The 20,834-nt window shown below is 37.3% G+C and overlaps 1 long non-coding RNA gene across 4 annotated transcripts in view; it reads left to right on the forward strand.

Moving 5' to 3' along the window:
- The window catches only part of LOC125662037 (uncharacterized), a 35,650-nt gene extending 15,700 nt beyond the window's left edge, over window positions 1-19,950 (forward strand). For 2 of the 4 annotated variants that reach the window (XR_008798068.1, XR_007365231.2), the window contains exons 3-6: window positions 3,089-3,698; window positions 6,592-6,736; window positions 7,870-9,070; window positions 11,924-12,136. This is a non-coding gene — a long non-coding RNA (uncharacterized LOC125662037). Of the gene's footprint in view, window positions 1-3,088; window positions 3,699-6,591; window positions 6,737-7,869; window positions 9,071-11,923; window positions 17,113-17,383 lie in introns of those variants that run through there. The other 2 variants (XR_008798067.1, XR_008798066.1) reach the window with 2 other exon arrangements.
- The last annotated feature ends 884 nt before the right edge of the window (window positions 19,951-20,834 follow it).

The raw sequence follows: 20,834 nt of genomic DNA on the forward strand, positions 1-20,834 counted from the left end.
CTTCTTAATTAAGTTTTTACGTTCTTTAACACTAATAGTAATTTTTTTTTTACGTTCTTTAACACTAATAGTAAGTTTTTACGTTCTTTAACACTAATAGTAAGTTTATTACGTTCTTTAACACCGCTAGTAAGTTTGTTACGTTCTTTAACACTAATAGTAAGTTTATTACGTTCTTTAACACTAATAGTAAGTTTATTACGTTCTTTAACACTAATAGTAAGTTTATTACGTTCTTTAACACTAATAGTAAGTTTCCTGAATTCTTTAACACTTCTAGTAGGTTTCTTACGTACCCTATACAAGCTCAATACAACATATTGGTATTGCTGCTCTGAGGATGACTTTCTTCCAGAGGTCTTGATTCTTTTCCTAATTTTGCTGATGAACGTTTCTTGAAATCCCCAGAGTGGTGTTTCTTAATTGTTTTGCAATTTAGATCCTCTCATGCAATTTATTTATATTTTTTGAAAATAAAACACAGCATCGATTTTGATATTGAAAATTAAAAAGATTGGACTGGAAATCAGAGAATTCTTAGGGTTTTTTAAAAAAGAAATAAAGCGCGCCGCGAAGGACCGAAGTGCGCCGCGGAAGGAACGAAATGCGCCGCGGAAGACCCTCGTCGGTCTATATCTATCTAAATAGGATTATACACGTTTTCTATTCCTAAATTACATTGTAGCGCCCACAGTAGTAGATGTAGTCTTAGAAAATATCTAGTTCTATAATCTGTAATTTAGATTGTGTTCATGCATATGATTAGATTTAATTACTCTGTGTGGGGTACTAGAACAGAAGATGTTCGATGTGTGAAGAGGAAGGAAACTGAACAAATGAATGTAAATTTTCTATAAACTGCATCGTAATTCAATTAAGCGTCATATCTAGTGTTGATATTACCATCTTCATACGAAAACAAATCTCACATGATCCCACAGGGGGCTTTCTTTCTTCTATTGTTTTCTTCTGCTTTGTTAAATACTGGGTAAAGATTTGTAGACAGTGACTTTGTTTAAAAATAATAATTACAATTTATTGAGTATCAAATTGACGTTATTCTGTAATGATGAAACCATCTCCAATAAAAGAAGAATAGATTGCATTGTAAATTGTTATACCCCGGACCCATTTCTCTCTTACTGACGAAACGGAAAATGAAACTACGCTGGACCACGCGCTTTATAAATTCGACCACAATCGAGAGAGGGTATATAGATATCAAAGTAATAAATGAGGACATTCAGTCGTGGCTTATCGGGAGAATCCGAAACTACGGAACAGGTTTCGACAGCTAGCTCCGCATGCTGCGCTCTCTACGTAACTGTGGCACGCGACGTAGACCGCCCAATGACATGTTTGAGCGACTGCTCCTGATATCGTGCCGTACGATTATATTTCGTTATTTAGAGATTAAAGGTCGTGTTTAATCAAACAAAGATGGAGTGTAGATACAATCTCTCATCTTCACAGTCTCTCTTCAGAACGTCGTAAAAACTCTGTCATCTGGTCTCCTCATAACGCTGCGAAATGTGACAATATCTTTCTCGTTTTCAGTCTCTTCTTAACGCTATAAAATGTGACGATATATACCTCACTAATATCACCAGATTAAAGTAGTGTCGTTTTATGCATTACACATATCACAATTAAAGGAATTGGTTTGAATTTAAGCGGAAAATTTCCTCCCAGCATATCGGGTTAATTGTGTTAAGGACGTAGACAACATTTCCTGTACCGATTTTAGAGTTGTTTAACTTTATACCACCACCCCCCCCCCCCCCCCCCCCGTTTTATTCCCTATGACCAGCAGTTATATTTTCCCCTTTTACCTCGATTGTTTTTCATTTGTTTCAGTAATTAGAATATTTGAAAACGGCCATGGTGGGTGGGAAGAGTTTTTTTGGACTAAAGATAATCAAATCTAAATTAAGCTTGGTCTATCACCCCATATATACTCTGTAACCTAATTGTTATCAAATGCGACATGAATTGAGATGGTGCTAGAATGAGCGTCAATTTAGCGTTTTTGAACCCCCCCCCCCTCCCTCCTCCTTTTTCTCCTCCACACACACACCTTGTTAAAACCATGTCTGTCTGATCCCCGCATTGTATTAATGAGTTGCATCAGTTGCATTGAGTGTCTGTTAAGTACAGCTGAAGCGCTGTCAAAGTGGAATGGAATTAAATCTTATGTCGTTATTTTCAGAATTAACAAGTATGTGAAATGAGGTATTTTTTACTGATGTAATCAAATGATAATTAGATTGTTACACGTAAGTTTATGATGTTTAATTCGATAACATTGCCATTAATTTCTTACTTAATAAAAAAAAAAATTACCCTCTCTCTCTCTCTCTCTCTCTCTCTCTCTCTCTCTCTTAACAATTACACCGATCTCCCGCCGTATTCGATCTTTTAACTGTGTCACTCGTCAATACTAGACACAACACGGGGATCAAATAACATCCGACTCTGCATGGGGGAGGGGGTCGTGGCGGATATTCTTGTGGGAAGTACCCTTTGTTCAAATTCACAATTCCTTGAATTAAAAGGCAAGGCAGAGGGGCTAGTGTTTATTCAAAAACATTTTAAAGTTACGTTCTTTTGCAATTTTCTGGCTTTTGTCAGGTGTGTCAAAAAATCACATCGATCACATAATTTCACAGACAATAAATTTAGTAATTTAGCAGTAAAAAAAGGCCAGACTTTAAAGGATTCTAATTAGAGTTACAGCTTATGAATCGGACAGAAATCGTAACCTTAAATCACTTGAGTAACAATTTTAAAAGAAAGTTAAATAGCTGTTCAAATGGGGGATATTATCTGCAGCGAACCAGTGTACACCCGGGAAAATTTTTGTTCTTCAGTTTCCCTGTTTACCAAGCGATGTGGAATGTTTAAAACTCCGTCTCAGAAACTAGCCAAATATTTGTCTCCTGTAACCCACGGAAAAATGTCGCCTCCCCCAGCCGTCACCTTAGAAACCGAGGTCAGCGCACGCTTACAACTTCTCCCCCTACTCCTGCGACAGGTTTTCATTTAAATGTCTGTAGCTTATCGTTAATTTCCTTTTCTTTGTTTACAGGGAGTGCAAGCTTGATGCGGGGGAAAGAAAATCGGGAATCGGAAGAATAATTCTAACTGGAAATTTAGATACCATTGAGAGCAGTGTGTCCGCGTATAGAAGCTGGAACTCAGTGACGGCGAGAGATTTTTTTTTTTTACAGTAAGTGACGCTCTGTTATTTCATTCAAGCATGAGATTTCGATTATCGAAAAAAAAAAAAGTAATTAAATGAAGCAAGCTTATATCCAATCGATTTGTCATATATAGGCCTATTATATGTATTTAATGATTATGCTAAAAAAAAATAATAATGTATTTTCACATCAGTGAAATCTCTTTTTATAACAAATGAGTACAAATACGTCGATATTTCATATCTTCAATCAAATGGAAATAACCCTGAAAAACTTGTAAAACGGCACCTGTCCCCTTTTCCCGCCACACCTACACAATAAACTTGGTCACCCCTTCAGTTGATCTATTGTGAACTAACCCAACGACCTCCATGTGATATTAACCTCATGATTTGATTGGCTATGTTACCGGATATTGTAAAGGTCATGACCTTCTTCACGTCACATTTGTCCGCGAAATGCTTGCGGAGCACCATGTGACATTGTTCGGGACAGGTAAGATAACGATTGTGTAGTGTAATTAGTTTATCGAAATGTCCACAGATAGCACAAATTTTATCTCTTGCGAATTACAAGACGAAGGGGCGTGTGGCGAGACGAGTTTTTACTGTGCACGGTTATGGAAATACATTGAATGTCTGCATACAACACAAGGTATGTGTAATTCGAGATTGTACATCGCCAGTACAAAAACGCTTTGGTGAACACGTGGCACGCAACACTGTGTTGGTCCCATGTGAAGATATATTGTAACTTGATATTCTGGATTTTTTTCCTGATGTATAAAAAAAAGGATTTAAGTATCGTTTTTCATATTCCTGAATGGAGAAAAATGTGAAAACGGTGCACATTTTTTTTTTTTTTGGTCATTTTCTTCAGCGGAATTTGTTTAACAATGGCGCAAGGCCCCTGGGGCGAGAGGAGTCGCGTTATGCATTGTGCGGAAATATTCGACTTATGTAGGCCGCAAAAACCAGTTTCTCCAGGTAAAACATTGCGAAGGTCTGTACGTGCTCACAAAGCGAGACGGACGGAGATATTTTTGTTCCCTTTAGAGAAGATTGGCCTATAGATGGGTGAACTTTTCGCCCGATTGTCATTGAGCGAGCACCACGCACCGGACCCTATATAGCTGTATGTACAAGGGTCTACCATCTGTTACAGAATTTTAAACGATTTTTCCTATCGATCGTCGAAGCCTGCAGCAATATTAGTGTAAACTACGTTGTAATGTGAGAATTCTCCAGGCGAGTGTTGCGTGTGTGTAGATTGTCAGATGCTGACTCGCATAGTTACTAAGCGAGGCTCTTGCACACGTGTGGGCGATGGATGGGTGTGGCTATGACCGTGCGTTGAATGTAAACACTACGTGTTAAGAGGTGGATGTGGCAGCGAGGTTTCTATCAAGAATTTTATATGTAGGTCAACGATGTGGAAAGAATTACAGTAGGCCTAGATCAAAGATAAATTTAGTTGTGTGCTGGGAGAATTGGGAAGGGGGCAATATTTCTTTTTCTTCAATTACACAAAAATATAGGTCTTCATAATTTTAATTGAATTGCTGAACAAACATGGTCACAAATTATGAACTCTGCAAAGTTGCTTATTCAACCGTGACCATGATGCAGATGTCCAGTGTATAGAAATTTCGTCGTCATAGTTACAGCAAAATAATCTGTTTATCTAGGGATGATAAAGATTAGTCAGAAACATGTTAAACATCTTAAAACTGGGACATTTAAAATGACTGCTACCTACAGCCAGAATGTTCTGTAAATGAAGACTTGTGTGTGGTTTTAATGATCAGGGAGCAGTCATTCTTCACTCTGCAGAAAATTAGCCCTTGTCACCAGCTGTGATGTTACACACAGTTGATTAAACTTCTTGTACTTGGATGTGTCATAAATATTTATTGGCTGTGTTGGCAGAATAATACAAGTTAGATCATTGGTCCAGGTGTGCTAGGATAAAATTAGAATGTGGAGGTCAATGAAGGTCAAATAAAGAGCATAATTATGGTAATTGGTTAATTTTAAAGTCTATGGGGGGATTTAAGATTTCATCATTGAATATTTTATTAATGCAGTGAAAGCAAAATGTTGTTGGACCGACGGACATGTCCGGTAATTTGACTCTCGGTCTGGTGACTTTCCGGCAACGGTTTCGGAAACTACGTTTCGACTTCCAGTTCCGTTTATAAAAAAAGCCATACGAAAACGGCAACATGTTCCAATTAAAATGGAACAGTAATGCTGTCCCCAATAAACCTTTAAAACGAAAATCCAATGACCAGGAGGCTCAAAGTCTTTCATGTTTTAATATAAAAATGATATTACTTTTTTCGGTCTGGTAAAATGTGATTAGGTCCTATAATGTTCCTGTGTTTACCAGACTGAATGTCCTGTAAAACATTTCAACATTTCGCGATCACTGTTAATGTGAATGCAATGTAAAATCATTTTTTATATGGAACTTGCAATGTTGAGGGGGATGACAACTGAAATCAAATTTTTCTACATGGATGAACAAGGTTGTTTTTACTTCCAGTAAAGTTACCCATTTTCCCTTCCACAGCTAAAATTTCCCTTCAATTGTAGAAACTACACAAAATTGTATAAGAATTTTAACGAACATCTCTTTTATATATTATTCTGGGTCATTAGATAATAATGAGTAATCAGTCAATTTATATGCCTGTTTTGAGAGATGTCGCCCTAAGACCCGTCATCCCCTGGAAGCTAATGACTATATTCTCAAAAATCCCCCTTAAATATGAAATGAGTAATGATATATATTCAAAACCTGGATAAAACCCTGGTTTTACTTCAAGTGACATGCAGTTTAAATGTACAAATACAAAACGTAATGTATAAAAAGCCTTAATTTTCACCAGTCTGTTAATTCATCAGTTTCATGAGCTGACCTACAACAGGGTCAGCTTGTGTACTGCAGGGTGAAATTTGTATATGTTGATACTAAATGCATGGACATGTAATTGTCCTGAGGCCGGGTTGTGACTAGTAGGCTTCTGTGTGTGACCTCGAGTTCTATAATTAGCATCGTGTCTCAAGTTTTTGACAGTTCGGGTTTAGAAATAGGTCATAATTTGGGCCACTACTGTTTATGGCAGGACAAGTTTTAGGTCGTATGTATGGAGGAAAATGCAGAGTCTTGCAACTCACTATTTATTTCATGGAAGTTTTTAAGTAGCAAAGTCTTGTGAAGAGGACAAATTGTTCTTGTTAAGGTAGTACCAATGATGTCTGTGAACCGAATCGAGATGTAAACACCCAAACCTCCTGCAGCTGTATACTGTGTAATACGATAGCTAGAGCCATTTGACATTGATAGCTAGACCTGGTAATAATGCATTTTCTGTTTCTTTCAGTTGAATGGATCAGGTTGACATTGACATCACTTCCTTAGCAATGCAGCAGCTTCCATGGCAATGCAGCAACATACTGGTGGATGAGTTCACAAAGGGACAGTATTGGTGATGGATCCGATGACCAAGTATTCAATCATTTCAGATGGTAAAACATTCTTTGTGCTATGCGACATTCGATATAAATACAATAAGGCCAAGTAAAATTAATTAGTAGATTATCATTCAAACTTCACAAAAAAATGGGGCGGGTGGGAGGATTTTATTTTTTATTTTTTGCCATGGTATTCTTGACCTCGAAAATGCCTTCTCTCATTGAGAAAAGGCTTTATAAATCATAATTACATGTGTATTTGGGTTTCTAACAGGCAAAGTGAAACAAAGTACGTTTACGATACTGGACATAAAAATATCCGAAAATCGTAATTTTGAAAAATAAAAAAAATCGGGGTGGGGCGATTTTCGAGGGGCGGGCGGGAATGATAATCTACTAATTAATTTTACTTGGCCTAATCATGCATACCAAGGATAACTCGTGAACGTTCAAAAGCTTATCTCCAATGGGGTCCTTTGAAGCGCATATGTTGGGGTGGGGGAGGGGACCATGTGTCCGAGCGGGCGACCACCACACCCTCTCACATACAACCCCTGCCAATGACAGTGATCCAACTCCGCTAACATTGGTGAAAAGCGAGTGCTCTCCCCAGACACGTGGTTTGAATGGTCATTTTTATTTATTTAGAAGTTTAAAACATCTTTAGCATTGTATTTAGTTCTGGTGTGTTCTCTTCACGAAGAATGTCCGCGCAACATCTGATCACCGTATGATCAGAAATACAGAAGTGTTTTCTTGAGACAAATATAGTCAATTAGACATAGTTGGCTGAAGTTTTGATGAGTAAAGCATTGATGGTTAATCTGTAGGATGTTTACACCCAAAAGAATCGTTTCCTCGCATCTCTGAGCCGATAACGAACCTAGTTTCTGTAAACGTATTATATTTAGCGTGTACGATATTTGGCGGAAATCGTTTTTTCAACAAGTTGGCGTAGATTTGATTTAGCGCATTCCTGAATTACTTAAAACATCTAGATTTAAGGATGGCATTTAGCAATGTACTTGATTTAGCGGAAGCTGCATTCCGCCAAAGGCGCTAAATAGAATACACAGCCAAATGTAATACATTTACAGTAATGTACATTTAATGAGTTGATGACTTAGTAAAACCTATATTAACTTCGTGTCATTTTAAAGGGTATTTATGAACTACTTGTTTTGTAGGGTTTGCTGAGAGGACAACTCCATGCACAAGCTGTTTTGTCGGGTTTAATGAGAGGACAACTCCATGCACGAGCTGTTTTGTCGGGTTTGCTGAGAGGACAACTCCATGCACGAGCTGTTTTGTCGGGTTTAATGAGAGGACAACTCCATGCACGAGCTGTCCATGATGACGTTGAAATGTGGTCACTGTGATAGTGGGGTAAGTTTGATGGTAAGTTACCAGACGAGGAAATCTGATGAGCTGTTAGTATTGAATGCGTTAGCAACTGTGCAATTGCAGTAATTTTTCTTAGAAAAACTTTTATCGATTCGATACTTTCTTCAAAAAAAAAAAAAAAAAAAAAAAAAAAGAAGAGAAACCCAATATGATGGATTTTCATTGCTTTTGTTTCCTTAAGTGATTGAAACCCTAGTGATCACTGATGGAAATTGTTTAAAGGGGAAATTTTTCTTTGAAGAGTTAAAACCCAGGTGTAGTGATTGCAAAATCAAAGATGGAAATGTTTGTAATGCGCCAAGTGAAAATCTCTTTTTATGGTTTCTCAATCACAGTGCATTGCAAATTTTTTTTAAAATTAGAAGTAGAAAGGATTGTTTTAGATCAGGGGTGGTAAAGAACAGCTGGTCAGATATCAGTCTACATTGACCCAAATAACCCTGGGCCCTTATCAGTTCATCGTCCAAATTCCAAATGTGTGGATCTAAGAGTTTTGTATGGAAACTGATGGTGGATCGAATGTCTGTGTGAAAAGTGGGAGTGGCTGAATAGTGGGAAAAGTCTTGATGAATGTGTGGATGTAAGAATTAAAGGGATGGTATTAGTATAATTCAATGGAGAGGGTAAGATTTGATTGGTAGATGTTAAAGTGCAGATGCAAGGGTTATAGCTGTGTAATGTGAATGGAATGTTTACATGTGATTATGGGGTGTAAAATGGAATGTTTTTGTGTGATCGTGGGGTGTAAAATGGAATGTGATGGTGGGGTGTAAAATGGAATGCTTACGTGTGATCATGGGGTGTAAAATGGAATACTTGCGTGTGATCGTGGGGTGTAAAATGGAATGCTTACGTGTGATCGTGGGGTGTAAAATGGAATGTTTTGTGTAATCATGGGGTGTAAAACTAATTGAATATTTAGATATGATCATGGAATTGTACTAAGAAGATTGTGATGTTGGATGAAAAAGGAAATGGGATGAAGTAAGTAGAAAGTTTTGAAAGTGAAATTGTGTTGCGTGCCTGATGTGCAGCTCAGAAAAAAGAATTTATCAAGGTCCAGTGTTTGAAATTAGTTTAAAACTTGGTACAGACCCCAATGCTATGCCAAATCAAGATGACATCGACCTCATAAAATTGGCATAGACCGCAACATTTAAAGAAAATAGCACAAATGTAAAACATTGTTATTTACTTCTAATGTGCTTAGAAAACATATCTTCTTTCCATTCCCATAACAATGTCCTTCTTTCCTCCTAACGTTTATCAGATGTCGACTTTTAGAATAACTCTATTGCTTTAAACCTAGAAAATGGGCATAGAGAATTTGGTCTATCCCAATTACAATTGGCATAGACCAGTGTCATTTTACATAGACTCGGTCTATGGTTAATTTCGAACACTGAAGGTCCATAGTGTTAAATCTAAAGCAAACTAGCATGGCACCGTGCCATGCTCTTTTTGGCTGGTGCCATGCCCTTTTTGATTGCACCATGCCCCTTTTTCTCTATAATTTTTAAAAAAAAATATTTTTCAATATAAACAATTGTTCTTTATCTCACAAGGTTGATTGAAAAGTTTAAAATCAAGGCAGCAGGTATTAACTTTTAAAGAGGCTAAATGATCATTCTATTACCATGATAGTATGATACAAAGTGCCCCGAAATTGTCTTGCCGCAATGAAAAGTCCCCTTTTGAATATGATATGTGTGCCCTCTCTAGATCCTAGATTTAACACTAAGGTCCATACAGGTAAAGGGGTGACTTCCTCTTTATTAGATCTATTGTGTAAATCACGGGTAAACATTTGTTTTTAACAGAATGTTTTTTATTATGCAAGTCATTTTTGTTGGGAAAGTTCAACAATATATATGATATTCACTGACGAGTCATCTTTGATGGACATTGTAACACTTCCCCTGCCCCCTGAGCTTGCATTGACATCCTCCAAAATCTCCCTTTAAGAGCTGGGTAAAACCCTGGGAATATGAAAACATGTTGCATACTTGATGTAGCAACCTGGATTTTCAGAATGGGATGTCCCAATCATTTATTCGCTATGTATTTTACATCTCGCACTTTACAAATTTTACAGAATTGTACAAGTCAGTTTTACAAAATTTTTATATAATTATTAATTATGCAAGTCGGTTTTTAGCTCACCTGAGCTGAAAACTCAAGTGAGCTTTTTTGATCGCCTGTTGTCTGTCATCTGTCTGTCCGTCTGTAAACTTTTTACATTTTCAACTTGTTCAGAACATACTTGGCCAAAAGCATCCTTAGGTGAAGGGCTTTCATGTTTATTCAGTTGAAGGGCCATGTCTCTTTCAAAGAGGAGATAATCACAAAAATAGGGTGGGGTCATTTAAAAATCTTTCTCGAGAACCACTAGACCAGAAGAGCTGAAACTTACATGAAAGCTTCCTGACATAGTTCCGATTCAAGTTTTTTCAAATCATGGCCCCTGGGGGTAGGATGGGGCCACAATATGGGATTAAAGTTTTGCATAAAAATATATAGGAAAAATCTTCTTCTCAAGAACCACTAGGCCAGAATAGCTGAAATTTACATGAAAGCTTCCTGACATAATGCAGATTAACGTTTGTTAAAACCATGGCCCCTGGGGCTAGGATGGGGCCACAATAGAGGATCAAAGTTTTACATAACTAATCAATGCCCAAAAAATCTTTAAAAAATTTCTCCTTAAACTTAGAACTGTTGGTCTAAAGAAGTTTACATTTGCAGAAAAGCTTCCTGACAAAGTGCAGATTCAAGTTTGTTAAAATCATGATCCCCGGGGGTAAGATGGGGCCACAGTAGGGGATAAAAATTTTGCATACAAATATATAGGGAGAATCATTAAAAATCTTCTTCTGAAAAATCACTGACCAGAAAAGCTTCATGACAGATTCAATTTTAAAATCATGGCCACCAGGTAGTAGGTTGGGGCCACAATAGGGATCAAAGTTTTACATGCGACTATATAGGAAAAATCTTTAAATATGAGCCAATATGACTCAGGTGAGTGATGTGGGCCTCTTGTTTCTACATGATTTTGCAAAATAATACAAATTGGTTTTCCGGAATTTTACAGAACGTGTTCAATCCTAGTTGTCTTAATTAAGATGAGCTCCAACACCGACTTGTAGCATGTACCCAGACAAATTCTCGCTGGATTAATTGATTAATTGTGGTTTTGCGCCGTTTTACAATAGGGGATCAAAGTTTTACATAGAAATATATAGGTGAAATCTTTGAAATTGTTCTCAAGAACTAATGAGCCACAAGAGCTGAGATTTACATGAAAGCTTCCTGACATAGTGCAGATTCAAATTTGTTCATCGAATCATGGCCTCCAGGGGTAGGTTAGGGCCACAATAGGGGATCAAGTTTTACATGCAAATATATGTGGAAAGTCTTCAGATATGGGCCAATGACTCAGGTGGGCGATGTGGCCCATGGTCCTCGTTTCATTGGGTGATCGAATCAATTTTTTTCCCTCACAGAATTTGGACTGAATATTGAAAAATGTGGAAACTAAATAAAGACATTATTTTCTAGCTGGGGGTTTCAAAGATTTTATTGAAGAACAAAAAAGTATAAAATAAACTGTAATTGATGAATATTAAGAGATTTCAAAGAAAATGGAATAGAGAGTGGGATACTTTGAATTGCTCCACAAATTGGAAATGATTGACAAGTTAGTTGGCTGTCCGTCTGATTTTACTGTCAATCGATTTGTATTTTTTCGTGAATGATGTTTGGTTGTTTTATCTCATTGACTTGCTATATTTATCGCTGCTTGTTCCGTACTTTATATGTAATATTTTATTTTAGATTTCCATTGGACGTCTTCGTATAACGGTTACGCCTCCTTATCACTTGTTCGTCGCAGTTGCTATGTATACACTGGACGGAGAACTGATAAGGGCATGTGACCAAGCGTTCTTCTGATGCAGACTTTAGATCCGTCACGTGGACGATGCGACATCTTGTTCCGGTAAAATAGTGATTTGTGTACAGTATAAATAAATGAAAGATGCAATGCAATCGTGTCTTGGTTTTGTTTATTGGATTAGAGTCGTCAGATGGGAATAATTTAGACGGGATTTAGGCGTTATCCACGTCAGCTCTTTTTCACTTTAGCGATGAGGGTTCTATATCTGTGTGGTCCTGGTGAAGAAATCGATTCACAGACTGGAATAAGCTGCAGATATCAGCTGACTGTAAGGATGGTGAAGATTTATGTATTATAGCTGTTTTTAAGTAGTTCTGTCTGCCGTTTTACGACTGTTCGTAATCGACACGGAAAATACTCGATTATGTGTAATACCAATACTTTGGGTGTGGGGTATTGAGCTGCGGTTTAAATTTCGCTACAGTACGAGTTGAATTGAAAATGGGAAATATCTTTTCAATATTTTTGGTGCAAAGATTTACCAGATGAATGTAGTGTAAAAGCCCCATCGGATAGTGTTGATTCACTCGCATATTTTGGTCTTCAGAGTAATATCGGGTAACCTTATGCAACTGATTTACACGTGTCTTGCGCTTACAATGGAACATTTATTTTTATGCCCCCCAGATGAAGGACGGGGGACATATTGTTTTTGTCCTGTCTGTATTTCTGTCTTCCTGTTTAAAACTTTAACCTTGTTAATTACTTTTGAACAGTAAGTGCTAGTGCTTTGATATTTCACATGAATATTCCATGTGACAAGACCTTTCAGTAGGTACCAATATTTTTTACCCTTGACGTTGGAGTTTGACCTACTTTTTGAAAACTTTAACCTTGCTAATAACTTTTGAAACAGTAATGCTAGAGCTTTGATATTTCACATGAGAATATTTGTGTTTCACAAACGCATCTTATTTACTTCTTGATAACGGACATTCCAATTCTTTTCAAATTTGGTATGAAACGTCTCTTGGACAAGACAAAATTGCCCAGTTTTCAAAAATCTCCACAACCTCCAAATGAACAAGATCCGCGAGAAAGACGATAAAAAACATGCTGTCAATCAATCCATCTACAACCACATGTGTTATATGGGACACTCGAGAATTTTTATGATTCCCGAAAATTTTCTGAGAAGCATGTTCGTCCGAGCTCGCATCTCCTAAACCTCCCATCAGATATTTATATAATGAATAAAAAAAAAATTCATACACGAGAACCATTAGGCCAGAGAAGGTTACATTCACACGAAATTTCCTGACAAAGTGCAGATTCAAATTTGTAAAAAGCATGGTCCCCGGCAGTAGGTCGGGGCCACAGTAGGGAACAAAGTTTTATATGCAAATGTGATGGGGGAAAATCTTTAATTGTGGGCCAAGTCAGGTGAACGATATGGACTTGTTTAATTTAAAGTTCCCATCTTTTAATTCTTTCATAATTTTTTTAATTAAAAATATTCCTTTTGGACCAAGATCATTTTGGAAAGGTTTAGGTCACTCAGAACATTTACCTTATATATGTAAAAGTTCTTTATTTCAACAGTTTTTTGAAAAGGGATTAACCATATGTCGCCCAAATAAGTATGGGCAAATGGCTTTCAGATAAAGGTCACTAAGATCATTTTTAAAGGTCAAGGTCACACAACATATACCATATATATGAAAAATACTTCATTTCAAAAATATTTCAACAATTAATGTTATGAACCAAGATTTACTCAAGGTCATTTTGAAAGGGTCAAGGTCACTTAGAATATATACTTCATATACAGGAAAAGTGCCTCATTTCAACAGTTTTTGAATAGGTATTAATAATATACCACACAAATAAGTTTATTGATATTTTCCGCCACACTCAACAATTTTTCAGTTATCTGGTGGCGCCTAGTTAGCTCACCTGAGCTAAAAGCTCAAGTGAGCTTTTATGATCACCCGTATTCCGGCGTCTGTCCGTCCGTCTGTAAACTTTTAACATTTTTGACTTCTTCTCAAAAACCACTGGGCCAATTTCAACCAAAGTTAGCACAACACATCCTTAGGTAAAGGGAATTCTAAATTTGTTAAAATAAAGGGCCAGGCCACCTTCCAAGGGGGAGATAATCAAGAAAAGGTAAAAATAGGGTCATTAAAAAATCTTCTCAAGAACCACTGGGCCAGAAAAGATGAAATTTATAGATAAGCTTTATTAGGTAGTGCAAATTCTAAATTGTTAAAATCATGGCGGGGGGTTGGATGGGACCACAAGAGGGGATCAAAGTTTTACATACAAATATATAGGAAAAATCTTTAAAAATCATCTTCTCAAGAACTACTGAGCCAGAAAAGCTGAGATTTATATGAAAGCTTTCTGACATAGTGCAGATTCAAGTTTGTTCAAATCATGGCCCCTGGGAGTAGGATGGGGCCACAAGGGGGATCAAAGTTTTACATACAAATATGTAGGAAAAATCTTCTCAAGAACCATCGGGCCAAAGAAGTTCACATTTACATGAAAGCTTTCTGACATAGTGTAGATTCAAGTTTGCAAAAACCATGGCCTCCAGGGGTAGGTTGGGGCCATAATAGGGACTACGGTTTTACATGCAAATATATATGGAAAGTCTTCTGATATGGACCAAGGTGAGCGATGTGGCCCATGGGCCTCTTGTTTTTATTGGTGGAAGAGAGAACTCAGATACAATATACATGGGAAGAGACCACCGACCTTCGGAAAGTAAACTGGGGAAACTTCCTCAATTACCGGCGCGAGCGGGATTCGAACCTGCGCCGACAGAGGTGAGAGACCGTGTGATGATGAATAATGGGGAATAGGGAAATGACTTTCAGACAAAGGTCATTTAAAGTAAACGTCACTCGACATATCCCTTATATATGAAACAGAAACTTACATTTCAACAGTAATTGATTATTGTGCGAGTCATTTGTCATCTGAAGTAGTTCATTAGTTCAATGTATTGTGAGGAGTGGTGGTCTAGAGGTAGAGCGTTCGCGCCGAATGCGGGAGGACGGGGTTCGAATCCCAGCCGCGATAGACCTAAGTCGTTAAAACTTAGGAACAATAGAATATGTACATTGTGATTTAAAGGACGTAGAGGATGAGTTTCACTTTATTTTGAAATATCCAAAATACCAAGAAATACGCAATTTATATATCAAAAAGTATTATTATAGACGTCCAAGCGTTTTCAAATTAATTCAATTATTAAGTGTACAAAATGTTAAAGAATTGCGAAACTTAGGAAATTTTTTATTCCTAGCAGGGAAAATATGAAAGGATAATTCATAATTGTAATTACACCCCATTTCTTTTTCTCATTTAACACAATTTTTTTTCTTCTATTTTTATTTTCATACAACTCTCACGCAATCACCTATATTACAAATATTATCTTTTATACTTATATGTATGTGTATGCTGATCTATAGCTCTGATTATGTGTATGTTGTTCACCTTATATTTCATTATGTATAAAATTGTATATCTGATGTGCCATGTGCCAGATGGCACAAAGAAATGAACTGAACTGAAAACAGGTAGTGACAGTTCCTTCGCCAAACGATCGGTATCGGGTGTGAATGTCACGGGTCCTCGGAGATGATCTTAAAACCGGATGTTCCATGACACGCCAAAGAACCTTTAATACTCAATGGCCGTAAACACCGAGCATATGCCTAAATTTGCAACCCTTCACCGTTCTTGGTGACGTCTCTATATGAGTGAAAAATTCTCGAGGTACACAAGATACAATCAATCGGGGAGCACCCATCATTTTTACTGATATCCTTGGTTTCACTCGTGGAGACGTCACTATTGCCGGCGAAGGGCTACAAATTTTAGGCCTATGCTCGGCGCTTGCGGCCTTTGAGTAGGGAGGGATCTTGATCGCACCACACCTGCTGTGACAGGGGACCTCGGTTTGTGCGGTCTTATCCGAAATACCGTCCCATTTAGTCACCTCTTATGACAAGCAAGAGGTACTGAGGACCTATAGTAACCCGGGACCACATGTGTTAGAAAAACTAAATGTTAAGTAATGAAAGGTGAAGATAACGAACAGTGATCAATCTCATAACTCCTATAAGCAATACAAAATAAAGCGTTGGGCAAACACGGACACACTAGAGGTGGGATCAGGTGCCTAGAAGGAGTAAGCATCCCCTGTCGACTGGTCACATCGTCGAGCAGGAAGGCCTCCACCAAAATTGTGAAATTTTGTGATCTCGGAGTAGAGGATTTGACTCCAGGGCGGGACTAACATTTAAAAAGGGTGAAGCATTTAAAATCCATCATACTAAATTGAAACTATCTGTAGTAGTTACACATTAGGTTTTAGTTGGTTATGTACAGAAGGACGAGGGTGGGTCAAAAATGACATTTTGACCCGCCCCCGTCCTTCTGTACATAGCCAATTAAAACCCATTGTGTAAGTCACATGTATCAGAGCCAAACAAGGTATCTTGCACGTGCAAAAAGAAATTTTGGCTCCTCATTTCCCTCTTAGAAGTGAATGTGGACGATTGATAAATCGGAAAAATGGACGTGGACGATACCTGCGAGGGTTTATTTGATTTGGGGTGCCTATAGGACACTACAATTGACGATGTTACTCGGATGTCGACAACAGGCGACCATATTCCGGATATTCTGTCGTTTTCGGCAGAGGAACTTAATTTTTGGCTGTCAAGATTTGTTGTTGAAACGCGACGCAAGGATGGCAAGACTTACCCTCCCAAAACACTTTACATGCTTTGTACTGGACTTTTAAGACATCTGCGAGAAAATGGTGTGCATTCGAATTTTCTAGATGAGAAGAATTCCCAATTTTACGATTTCTGGAAGGCCGAGTCGATTTCTGAAGAGGCAGAGAAAGTTCTTTGGGAGAAGGGTCTCCTCTGCAACAGTACAGCAGAATCTATGCTAAACACTGTCTTTTTCTACAATTGCAAACGTTTTGGCTTGAGAGCTGTTGACGAACACAAAACATTATCCGTAGACCAGTTTGAGCTGCGTCAAGACCAAAAAGGCAAGTTTATAAATTTCACAGGACGGGCAAACAAGACATGCAAAGGTAAATTAATTTACTAATTTGAGCATAACACAAATATAGTATTATAAATCGGGTTTGTAAAGGCATAGCGCGCAGAATTAATGCTGGAAAATTGTAAATCCGTTCATTAATCTGTTAATTTACTTTTGACCTCATGTAGAATTTATATCAATAATTACACAGACATTGCAACAACAAAAAACCACCAAAAAACCTAGTGATAATAGTATATTATGCAGTGTGTATTGGAAAAGTTATAAATTGAATGTACAAGGTCATTGATTTTTTTAAGGGTGGATTGTATCAAAGACATGTGAGCGCGAAATCTACAAGACATCACTTCAGGGCGAAAAAGTATATAATATCTACAAAGAATACAGTGTACTTCAATCTGGTGGTGGTTAATTAAAAAAATAACCGATCTTACCGGCGACCATTGGCTAACGGAGAAAACAATGAAGTTCGTTTCGGTGTACAACCCATTGGAGTCAACAAATTATCTACAGTTATGAAAAATATGTGCGATAAAGCCAGAATTCCCGGATTCTTCTCTAATCATTCCGGTAAACGCACTTGCGCAACCGCTCTCTACCAAGACGGGGTACCAGAACAGGAAATCATGGACCGTACAGGCCACAGATCTATAGAGAGTGTCCGTAAATATAAGCGTCCGAGTGAGGAGATGCTTTGTGATATTTCCAACGCATTGGAACCAAATGAACCGATGGCGACAATGAGCAAAGAGGCAAAAACCTTGGACGAAATTGAAAATCCAAAGTATGGAGATTGCGAGTGTAAAAACACATTCACCAATTGTTAAGTATATTTCAACCTTTGAAAAGCGTTTTCGTTGTGAATTATTTTTCATTCCGTTTCATTGTGGACATTTCTTTTTTATTTATTTATTTTTTTTTTTTTGCCTAGGAGGCAAAACATGCACTAAAATGTATGTCAATTTGTTGATTAGAATTGAGGAAAAGGAACCAAATGTAATTTTTTAAATGTACCTTTGCAATGAATATTAAAGTTGGGAATTTATGCAAATGATTTACGTCATGATTTTGTTACAGCAGTTACCGTATGCCACGCCTATTGGGTATCAATGGTTATGTACAGATACCCACAGCTAAGATCAAAAGAAAATCACCGCTGCTATTGTACATGAATATTTAGAATGAACAGGTAGCCGTTTACCAAAGTTGTAAATGTCGTGATCCCAGGGGTAGGGGTTTCAGTATCAGGTAGGGGTCAATGTGGTCAGTGATGAAATGTGTTAAGAATTGGTCATTTTTAACTCCTTGATAACTACCATTCCAATTCTTTTCAAATGTGTTATGAAACATCTTTGGGATAAGGATCCTGTTTCCCTAGGGGCGCGGGAAATCTGTCAAAAATCAACCAATTTTCAGAATTTTTTTCTACAACCGCCTATCTCTAGGATAAACTAAATGGATATTGATGTAGAGCAGGAAACTCTCTATCACAATTGTAAATTCCATGACCCCCAGGGTAGAGGTCCTGACTCCAGGACGGGACCAAACTTGGTATATACAGTTTGGGCGGGAGAAATTTAAATTTTTGTTTTACGGATTCGCCGACTCATTGTTTTCCGATTTCCAAAATTTAAAGTCAGAAAAATCCGGAATTTTCATATCCACCCATGTTTGATTTTAAACTTATCTTTCTTAAACTAAAATCAGCAGAACGTTTGACACTGCTAAGCCTTCTCATTGTCCTGTGCAACCAGACGCTCTGCTTTCTCCGTAAATATCCGACGAACAGATAGTCTGGTAGAGACACGCGATAACGATTGTAAGGTCAGAACGAGGCTTACCAAAATATCGGTATTTAATTTGATTGGTTGATTCAATTCACAAAACACCTCCAAAATAACGACTACCGAAGAAATTTGTCATAGATTGAATTTGTCGTTTAAGTTTAAGGATTTACAGCTAGAGTGTTTATAAAAACTTTTGTAAAAGGAAAGGATCAGCTCGTCGGAGATTTGCGGAGACAGCCGAGTGTCTGGTTGAACGAGACTAAGCCTTCTCATGGAATTATAAGCGTCTATTTCACACGGAATATAAACCAAAATGGAGACGTAAGTCGTGCTTGGTTTGGTTGGCCAGATTATTCTGAAGATAAAATTTGTAAATCATCAGCATCCTAGCACTCAGAAATATCCTAATTTATTTAAGTCCTACACTTTTGATATAGCGTTTGGTCAGTTATTTGCATTGCATTTCACGTAGTTCCACACTCCTGTGACGTCATAGGATTTTGCAAAGTCAATGATTTAATGATAGGAACATAAATTTTGTTGGAATCTTTTTCATTAGTTATTGCAAAAAATCTTGTTAGCCATAAAATATTTCAAAATTCTTAGTTATATTTGAATAGTCAATGATATGTTTTAAAATATTGAATCCAAGGACAATAACTCTGTTTTCATTCAATTATTTATCAAGTCCATAATCCTTCATTTTTGACAAACATTTTACCAAAGTGATAAGGAATCATTATCTGTGTCTTTTCATGAAATTACATAAAATTTTAATCCCGAGTGATTTTAAATAGCTCAGCTGTATGGTGCCAGACTTCAGTTTTTGATGGGGGGTATACATAATCTGGAAGCTATAGATTTGAAATTATTAAGGAAAGGTATGGATTTTTCCCCATGAATAACTATAACAGATGTAACTCTACTAATATAAACAGAAAAAATGATATGTAAACCATGCTATTAAGGAAAATGCGTCCACATTTGTTTGTTTTTTAACATTTTGGGGAATAACGATAATTCAATAATTTTGCACATATTATTCTAAAACTTGATGAACATATTGAAAATGACATGTGTTTTAGTTATTGAAATGTTTCCCGATAAATAAATGTAATTCAAAAAATATTTTGTTGTTTTTATATTAAAATAACAAATAACTGTTTCCAATGAATTTCATAAAAATCTACATCGGGGTATATGACTTTAGTGGTGTATGTCATGAAAATTAATATGGAAACCCATAACTGTTTTGCCTTTTTTCATTACTCTGAATGTTAATTTATTGATTCCAAACAAACAAATGCTACCTAAACCCCCAAAATCCAGGACTAAGGACCCACCTTCAACTAGACCTCATTAAAAAAAAGATCAGTAAGGTATGTAGTCAGACGTCTCCCACAAGGGACCCATCTCATGCACATATCAATTAATCTCTTTGCCTTTAGTTTTATGTATATTTTTAAGATCAGATTATGCAAGGTGAAGATAACGAACAGTGATCAATCTCATAACTCCTACAAGCAATACAAAATAGATAGTTGGGCAAACACGGACCCCTGGACACACCAGAGGTGGGATCAGGTGCCTAGGAGGAGTAAGCATCCCCTGTTGACCGGTCACACCCGCCGTGAGCCCCATATCCTGATCAGGTAAACGGAGTTATCCGCAGTCAAATCAGTGTGCCAAGAACGGCTTAACAATTGGTATGAAACACGTCAGACAGCATTTGACCCAATGCGAGGTTGTATTGACGAACTAGATCGTTATAACGACCATAGAATTTGCGAAATGCTGACTTCAATCGAGACTGTTGAAATCCCTGTACCATAAACTTGTTTGTCAGTAGCTTACCTCGATTTAAAAACTGACTATACCCAGAACAAGCTCTTGCATATCGAATCAGTTGAGATATATAAACACCATATGCAGGTGATAATGGAATATTGCTACATAAATGTGG

The sequence above is a fragment of the Ostrea edulis genome, chromosome 8 (genome assembly GCF_947568905.1).
Source record: "Ostrea edulis chromosome 8, xbOstEdul1.1, whole genome shotgun sequence".
NCBI lineage: Eukaryota > Metazoa > Mollusca > Bivalvia > Ostreida > Ostreidae > Ostrea > Ostrea edulis.